The sequence below is a fragment of the Taudactylus pleione genome, unplaced genomic scaffold, assembly GCF_031769625.1.
Source record: "Taudactylus pleione unplaced genomic scaffold, aTauple2 ptg000208l, whole genome shotgun sequence".
Classification (NCBI taxonomy): Eukaryota; Metazoa; Chordata; class Amphibia; order Anura; family Myobatrachidae; genus Taudactylus; species Taudactylus pleione.
The window spans coordinates 728,560-737,771 of NW_028284610.1; positions in this window are offsets into that span (position 1 = coordinate 728,560).

A 9,212-nucleotide genomic window follows, 5' to 3' on the forward strand; every position below is an offset into this window, starting at 1 on the left:
GTAGGATGCGAGCGATAGAGGCGTCAACAGACCGCAAAGAGCGAGCGCTCAATTTAAATAGCCGGACCCTTTTTCTGAACGAGCGAGCGCAAATAGCGTCCGGATCTGAATCAGGCCCAGAGTTACTTGGTCAGTCAGCCATTCTGATTTGTGCCATACATATACCCCTCTATACTACTATCAATTATGATTGTTTTTAATATAGCTCAATTAGTGTAAACTGCGCTCTGGCAACTGTTGGGCTAGGTCCACAATCTGTGGCAGCACCCAACAAAGAGGGGTCCACCTCTCTTAGACAATGGATTAATAGTATATATAGATATCAGGTGCACTCAACTGATTGGAATTCGTGTTAAAGAAAACTAGCTTTAGACAATAGTGTAAAAACAAAAACCAATTTATTAATTTGTACAATATCTAAATCTATATATAAAACAGGATAAGTGTGTTTGACACCTGTGTCCTATTATTCCCTTGCTCACTGCGGGGGTCAGTTTCTCTTGCAGGGATCAACTTTCCATATGATCTGTGCTATAAGCAACTCTCATATGTTCCCTGAAAGGTTATTAAGCCGTCTTCAGTGAGTACAGGTTGAGTCTCCCATATCCAAAATGCTTGGGACCAAGTGTATTTTGGATATCGGAATATTCCGTATTTGGAATATTTGTATACCATATTGAAATGTCTTAAGAATGGGACCCAAATCTAAACACAGAATGCATTTATGATTCATATACACCTTATACACACAGCCTGAAACTAATTTTATACAATATTTTCAATAATATTTTGGCTCAAACAAAGTTTATGTACATACATGAAATTAATTTGTTTCATATACACCTTATGCACACAGCCTATAGGTCATTTTATACTTTATTTTTAATAACTTTGTGTCTTAAACAAAGTTTGTGTACATTGAACCATCAAGAAGCAAAGGTTTCATTATCTCAGTCATGCTAAAAAGATTCTGAGTCTGAGTTGTCTGTTCACTGCTGATTCAGCATCTTGCGGTGTGCTCACGTGGCCATGTTACATCCCCAGATTGCAGAAAGAAGAATGGCCACGTGAGCACACCGCAAAATGCTGAATCAGCGGTGAACAGACAACTCAGACTCCCACAAAGCTGTTGAGGTACTTGGAACTGAAACAAGTGACCTTAATGAAGGCTGCTACTGAAGCTTTGACTATATTGGACAGACACCATCAGGATTATTACTCAAGACAACTACCCTGATTAAAATCTGTGACACCAAGACTGCTCTGATTTCTGCAAGCTTGCGGTGGTGGTAGCTTACAGGCTCAGATGAGAATTTCGCCTCTGCTGGCAGCGCTGGTTAGCGCTGTTTCTCCATATAGGTCAGTATACAGTGGTGTCTGTATTAGGTCTGTGCAAAGTGTCCCAACGCATATCGGCCTCTGATTGGCCTTCTTCAGGGAAGGATTGTTTTTAAAGTCTCTTTTAAATGTTTAAAGCTTAAATTGTGAAATGTATTTAAATCTGATTAAATAATATTTTAAATATTGTATTGCACTACTGAATTCTGGGGCCGATTCAGCATTGCACTACCGATTATCGTGAATCTGCTTGTGCGCGGGACCCGTTCTGCACGTGTGCAGAACAGGTCCTGCCTGATTGCATTCAGCCCCTGCTATGCCTCTGCCTGATTAACAGGCAGAGGCATTTTTGGGCATGGGCGGGGACAGCCGGAGTTCCTGGAAACAGGGGGGTGTCGCTCCGTCTTCCTGAAATGGCAAGGCCAAGATGTGCGTCCATGGATGCAGTTTCCTGGGCTCGCAAGCCAGCCAGCCTGCGTAAGCTGAAACTTACTCAGCTGGCCGGCGCCATCCACTATCGCGACCTATGGTCGTGATAGTTATCCCAACTTGCAACATTGGTCACAGTGCTGGGATCGCAAATGCAGCAGGGTGTATCCGATACCTCTTGCTGCATGTGAATATCTGCAAGGACCGAATTGCAAAGCAGCTTGTGTGCGGCTTTGCAATTCCATCCTGTGCTGAATCAGCTCTCTGGGCCTGATTCAGACCCGCTCGCGAGCGCTAAGCGCTCGCAAGCGGGTTGATGTTGGCCAAGTGCGCATGCGCACGAGGGAGCCGGCTCCGTCGTGCGCATACGCGAGACCCGCATAGCGTCGGGCAAGCCGTTGCTTTGGGTCTCGTTACAAAGGGGGCGTGCTGTCGATGTTGAGTGACAGCACGCCCCCTTTGGTGGGCGTGCCGGGGGCGTTGCTGCCCAGACGAAGGCGTTCCCATCGCAAGCCCAATGGTCGCGATGGTCTTGACCATCGCACCCATCTTTTTGGCCACTCGCTATAGCTGTGGGTGGTCACCCACAGCTATGCGAGCGGCCAGGAGGCCGCTCGAAAAAAAAGAGAGGGAGGGCACTGATTCAAAGCGAGCGCTCTGAGAGAGCGTCCGGCTCTGAATCAGGCTCTCTGTTCCTTCCCAAAAGAATGAATAAAAGTAAACGTGAAAACAATGTATCATTTAATATAAATATCTTTTGTTTAATGAAAGTCTTGGTAATGTAATGTGGACATCTGGAATGATCATATTCCAATCACTGATAACCTTTCAACACAGAAAAGTCCTGCCATCATATCTGTTTGTTTTACATAGCAAGATAAACAAAAGGTGTAGCCACTTACTACATTAATGGAAATTCTACCCTTGCCACAGTATATCACCGGAAAGGCAACCAAGGATTTCCCTCTTCAATTTTTATAGTTACTGTAGGTGAATTGAATCAGATAAACAAGTCATTAGTTTATTGATTGTCAATCACAATGCTTCTTTACCTAGACTTCAGTTAACTCCAAATAAATACACTAATATCTAAGATTTGCGAAAACTTTTCTAAAGGAAGAGAGGACGTGTTTCCCACGGAATCGGTATGAAATCCCGGCAGTAGGGATGCCTGCTCTCAATATACCGACAGCGGCATCCCGATGCTCAGGATCCTGGCAAGGGTCCGGTAAGTATGGTGACCCACCCCCTTTTCCCCATAACTCTAACCCTCTGTTCCTGCATTCTAATACTAACCTTCCCCACCCTGCACCCAATCCTAACCCTCCCCGTAAGTGCCTAAACCTAACCCTTCCCCCTTAGTGCCTAACCCTAACCCCCAACAGTATTGCCTAACCCTAATCCACCCTCTGGGGTACCTAACCCTAACCTACCCTAGCCTAACCCTAACCCCTCTCCCCCGTGATGCCTAAATCTAACCCTGTCCCCCGGGTAGTGGCATTCCGGCACCAGGGTTTCGTCAACTGGGATGCCGGCTGTAGGTATAATAACTGCATCACGTTTCCCACAGCAACCAATTAGCTCAGACTAGACTTCAACTAGTACATTCTACAAAACTATAGTTGGGGCAAATTAAACTTTATGCTAGCTGCCACCAGCAATTTGCACTGCACACATAAATGCAATCACGGTTTCTGATATCTGCTCACACCTCCACAGGCTTCAAACATCAGGGAGTGCCATATTAAACAAAGCCGCCGGAGACCGTTTTAGTGGCTGCTCACAGCTAATCAAATTGGTCCATTATAATCTGATTGATTGCTATGTGCAACACTTCCACTTTTTCTTTTAAGGGGTATTAGTAAATCTAGGGGGCGATTAAATTCAGCGCAATGCTGAATAGCCCTGGGAAGAAGTTACTGGAGCTATTCAATTCAGTGCGCTGTTAAGTCCAACTAGAACCACTTAAGATGAAGAAAGCCAATTACCACACCTTAAGCTGAGTGTTTGGTTGTGGTAACTGTCATTCTCCAGAAAACAGCATTGCAGCCGGGATTTAAGTGGGATTTCTGCTCGGACCTCAGGAGGGTGTGGCAGAAATCCTGTAGTCAGACTTAACAGCATGATGAATTGACTAGCTCCGGGCCCAGGTGAGACGGGGCTTGACCTAATCGCGGGAGGCGTGGGGAGGGGGGTTCTATGTGCCCCTCAGCCCCGGCACACAGCCAATGGGGGACGCGATCAGCATGATTGCTCCCCCATAGGCATAGGAGACTGCTCCGGCTGCTGCTTTAGCAGCCACAAGCAGTCTCCCAGAGCAGCCCAGCACACAGCAGCGTGTGCTGGGCTGCTCTGACGTAAGAGGGAGGAGGAGCAGTGCCGGACCCTCCAGCAAGCCCGGGCCCAGGTAATTAGTATCCAGCCCCCACCCCTCTCGGCACCCCTGCACGGGGCTATTCAGCATTGTGCTGAATTGAATCACCCCCTTAGCGCTTAATGCATGTTCTGTTGCACCAGTAATTAAATGCTTTACAACTGTTGGATTCTGTTTTTAGGCTTGTAACACTAGATTATCAATATGACAAAAACCAGTAGGCGCACTGGATGTAGTTTTCATACCTTCATTGGGTCCACAACTGGCCACAAGGAGCCCAACTGGAATACCTTTGACTTTCACAAATGCTTGGCCTGACCCAGAGATGGACACAGTGCTGATGTTTACGTAGTTGAGCAATGTTTTGCTACTGCGCATGCACGAAAAGTCTGGGAATCCCTTATTGCCCACGTGCAGACCCGAGTGTCCGATGGTATTCTCCATAGCGTACTGCATAGCTTCAGAAGAGACAGGGTTTGCAATCCCTGGGCGTTTCAGGGTGGAGACTGGGAGGTGACCCAAAGTGATCTCAAAGAGGGGCCATTTCATAGGCGTGATATGAGAGTGTCACAGGGGTGTATGGGAACACTGTTGCATTACAAATCACAAATACAATGCTTCAGAGTCCATGTTTAGTCTTATTTGAGTAGAGCAGACACTAGGCTACCGCAAATGTTGATGGTGTGACCGTTGTTGCATCGATGTTGGAGTGTTTACAGTCCCCATAACAAATGCACAGACCACATAGTGTCTCACCGCTTGTACTGTACACTTCATCGCACAATGGAGCACAAAGGGAAGGCTGGGATTATCATTTGCATATTCCCGCAACAGCTATTACAGGAGTGGCTGCGAGCGAGGCTGCATTACCAACCATCTATGAATCAGGGCCCACTGTACAGTAACTGCTCCTTCTTTATATTATTTTGCAATAGTCCTAGCACATGTATTGTAATACCACATCCATAATTCTTCCTATGCATGATGACAGCAGGAGATAGGGTAGAATAAAGTGGTTAAAAAGTCTCCATGACCGCTTATTAATATATTGTACATCTCTCCATCTCCATTTGTAACTTTAAAACATACAGCATATGACAAGAGGATCCAAAGCCCTATGTGAATGCATGACTGGACAATCGTTATCTTAGTGCACTCGCCCCTTTGCCATCGCTGGGACTGGGTGCCATATACTTTTCATTGTTGTTGCTGTCCACTTGGGGAATCCACCATACCATCTGGAATATAGAGGCTACCGATGTCCACTTCTAGCGTCAGCTTCTGTGGCCCAGGCGGACTCCCGCAGGTGGATATATACGGGCGGCGTGCAACCGCAGTCGCTGCACCACTCTTTACAGCACGGGAGATATTTAGGACTGCCTATTCCTGCACAGCATACTGAGTGCTGACTACTAACATTAGGTGGAGAGTGGTGACTATACAAGCTTTCATGTTGCCATCTGCATTTTATTTGTGGCTTAAAACCAGGAGCGATATCTTATGATTATATGGGCTGAGGCCCTGATTCAGAGCCGCACGCTCTGACAGGGCACTCGCTCTGAATCAGGGCAGTCCCTTCTCATTTTTGGAGCGGCCTCCTGGCCGCTTGCATAGCTGTGGGTGACCACCCACAGCTAAAGCGAGCGGCCACAATGATGGTCGCGATGGTCAAGACCAACGCGACCATTGGGGCTTGCGACGAGACCCTGCGGTAGGGTCTCGCTGCCGCAAGCCCTGGAGTGCTTTTGGCTCTATCAGAGCCAAAAGCACTCCCACTGACATCACTAGTGATGTCAGTGGGGCTGGCCCCAGACGGTAGGCGTTCCCATGGGAATGCCTCCGTCTGGGCAGCCACGCCCCCGGCATGCCCACCAAAGGGGGCGTGCTGTCAATCACCATCGACAGCATGCCCCCTTTGGTGCGAGACCCATAACGATGGCTTGGCCTTCGTTATTAGGGTCTCGCACATGCGCACAACGGAGCTGGCTCCCTCGTGCGCATGCGCAATTGGGCAACATCACAAGCGGGTCTGAATCAGGCCCTGAGTCCTTTTAAAAGCACAGGGTCATTCATAGATTAGACTTGGAGATCTCCAAGGAGTTATTGTGATCATTATTGTTGTTTAATTGTTTTATATATTTTTATATGCAGTATTTTTTGGTACATATGTATGTGTGACATGTTCAAATATAAATGTTTGCAATATGGCTAGTCATATTCTAGTCTGAATAAATATACATTACATATAGAATATATCAATAAATATATATATATATATATATATATATATTTTTAGTGAACATCAGACCCCCTGATTATTCCATTTTATTTTATAATTATAGATTAATGGTGTCTTATCAGTGCAAATACTTTTTTTCTTTGTATGTCTTTGTTACACCATATTATGTGATGGTGTAGGTGTGTATTCACAAGCACACATGTCATTTTGCTGCTATTAATTAAAAATATTTTTGGTAATTTGACTGCAAGAATATATATATATATATATATATATATATATATATATGTACACATATATCTTCCTTTTATTCATTGGCGCCTAATCTCTTGTTTTTGCTCTTTTATAAATTGTTTAAGTAACCACTGAAGAAACTGCCAAATATGCATCTCTCTAACCTGCAAATAATTATGGTAAATACAAAACAATAATACCCCTGTCTCGTGTGTGGTAGTCCTATTCTAAAATAGCCGATCTTTTGACTGAACTACACCACCTTAAAGAAACTGTAACCATAAACCAGGCAACCTCTTCTTCTAATACCCCTTTTCCATCAAAATTCCGGGTCTGACCCAGAGTTGGAACAGAGGGCCTGATTCAGAGCCACTCGTAAGCGGCAGCTCGTTCGCTCCGAGCGATGTTTGCCCAACTGCGCATGCGTACGGATCGTTATACGCGTGCGCGAACCAGTCAGTGCGGCCGAAATTCATGTGCTCGCAAAATAGCGAATGCCTGCTAATTTGATCCGAACGCAGGCGTGCTTAAAGGTCAAAACGGGCGTTTTATGGGTGTGCATATTTAAAACAGCAGCGTCATTGACCACGTCACTGGTTTTTTTTTTAGCCAGAACTGCTCGCAAAATTGTGGTAGGAAAAACCAACCACAAGAATAGCGAGCAGCTCATACCCTGTTCGATGTACTCGATTAATCTAATACATAGCGGACATGACGTAGGATGCGAGCGGCCAGGGGGCGTAGTTTCCCAAAAAACGACCACAAGTTTGGTTCGCTCGTTCAGACCTAGAGGCGTGAACAGACCGCAAACAGCGAACGGTTCATTTGAATAGCCACCCCTATTTTCTGGACGAGCGAGCGCAAATAGCGACCAGCTCTGAATGAGGGCCAGAGGGCCTAATTTAGACCTGCCATTGTTAAGGGTCTCGCACCAAAGGGGGCGTGCTGTCGATGGTGATTGACAGCACGCCCCCTTTGGTGGGCGTGGCTGCCCAGACGGAGGCGTTCCCATGGGAACGCCTACCGTCTGGGTCCGGCCCCATTGACATCACTAGTGATGTCAGTGGGAGTGCTTTTGGCTCTGACAGAGCCAAAAGCACTCCTGGGCTTGCGGCAGCGAGACCCTACCGCAGGGTCTCGTCGCAAGCCCGATGGTCGTGATGGTCTTGACCATCGCAACCATCATTTTGGCCACTCGCTATAGCTGTGGGTGGTCACCAGGGGTGTATCTAGGAGTCCAAGCACCCCTGGCAAACTAAGGGACTGGCGCCCCCCTCCAATGACTGCTTCTACTTGAAAAAAAAATAATAATAACACACACCGGGGTAGTTTAATTCAGACACCTGTAGAAATAGGGAGAATATTTTTTTTTTCTCTTTTTAATATATATTTCTTTTACAGAATTTACTCTATTGCAAACCACTATTTACTAATGCCAAAATACACAGGAAAAGCTTGAAAACATAGCATCAAAACCAAACATGCATTATGGGTAAAATAATTTACATATATTCAAATTGGACTGTACACTGCAATATGCTTTTTTAACTCTGCCATATAATTCACTAGTAAAACCACCCACATGGGTCCATTGCTATTCCACACACAATAATAAAAACAGCCCATAAGGATTATATCTTAATCCTGACACCTGAGTATCCTCAATCTATAAAGATCATGGTCAATTTCCCATACTGTGGAAAAGATACATTTTTTAGTACTTACACTGGGGGTAGTTCAATTTACACGCCTGTAGAAATAGGGAGAGAATATATATATATATATATATATATATATATACTTTTTTTTAATATATATATTTTTATATTTTTTTCAGTTATAACACTTACTACATGCAAGCACTGTTTATTAATTTCTATATGTCAACAACACAGGAAAAGAGGGCATCAATAACAAACAAGGTGCATTGTGGGCAAGATAATTTGCATATATGCAAATTATCTTGCGAATAGAGCATTGTGGTTGATGTGGTGCTTACACTCTTTTCCTGCAAGGTTGACATATGGGATATAGTGAGTGGTGATTGGTATGTGGTGGGTATTGTGGGAGAAGAGATATATTAGAAAAAAAAAAAAAATTAGTCTCTGTAATTTTAAATGTTTCTGATATAAAGGGACATATAAGAAGCCTGATACACATGAACAATCAATGGAGGACACTGATAAGAGCAGAGGAGACAGAAGGAGACCAGGGATCATTTACTAATGACAGCTGTCTGTGGCACACTGTGCAGAGCAAACAGGAGACCAATGATCATTTGTTAATGATGTCGGGTGGCAATGGCGCCCCCCCTCAGCTGGCGCCCCTGGCTGAGCGCCATCCAGGCCAATAGGAAGATACCCAGCAAGAAAGTGGATGCTTGGAGATGATGTCTGAAGCCGGACCAATCGGCCAGCTTGCAGCGCACTCCAGGTCACTTGTGACCTGGAGTGCGCTGTTCTCACAGCAGAGTTTCACGGGCTACGCCTGTGTTAAACCCTGCTATTTACCTGGGTTGGATTGACGGGTCACTCGACCCGGCGATCCGACCCTCTTCCCTTTTACACCAGGGAGCTTCCCGGGTTAACCCTGCAGTAA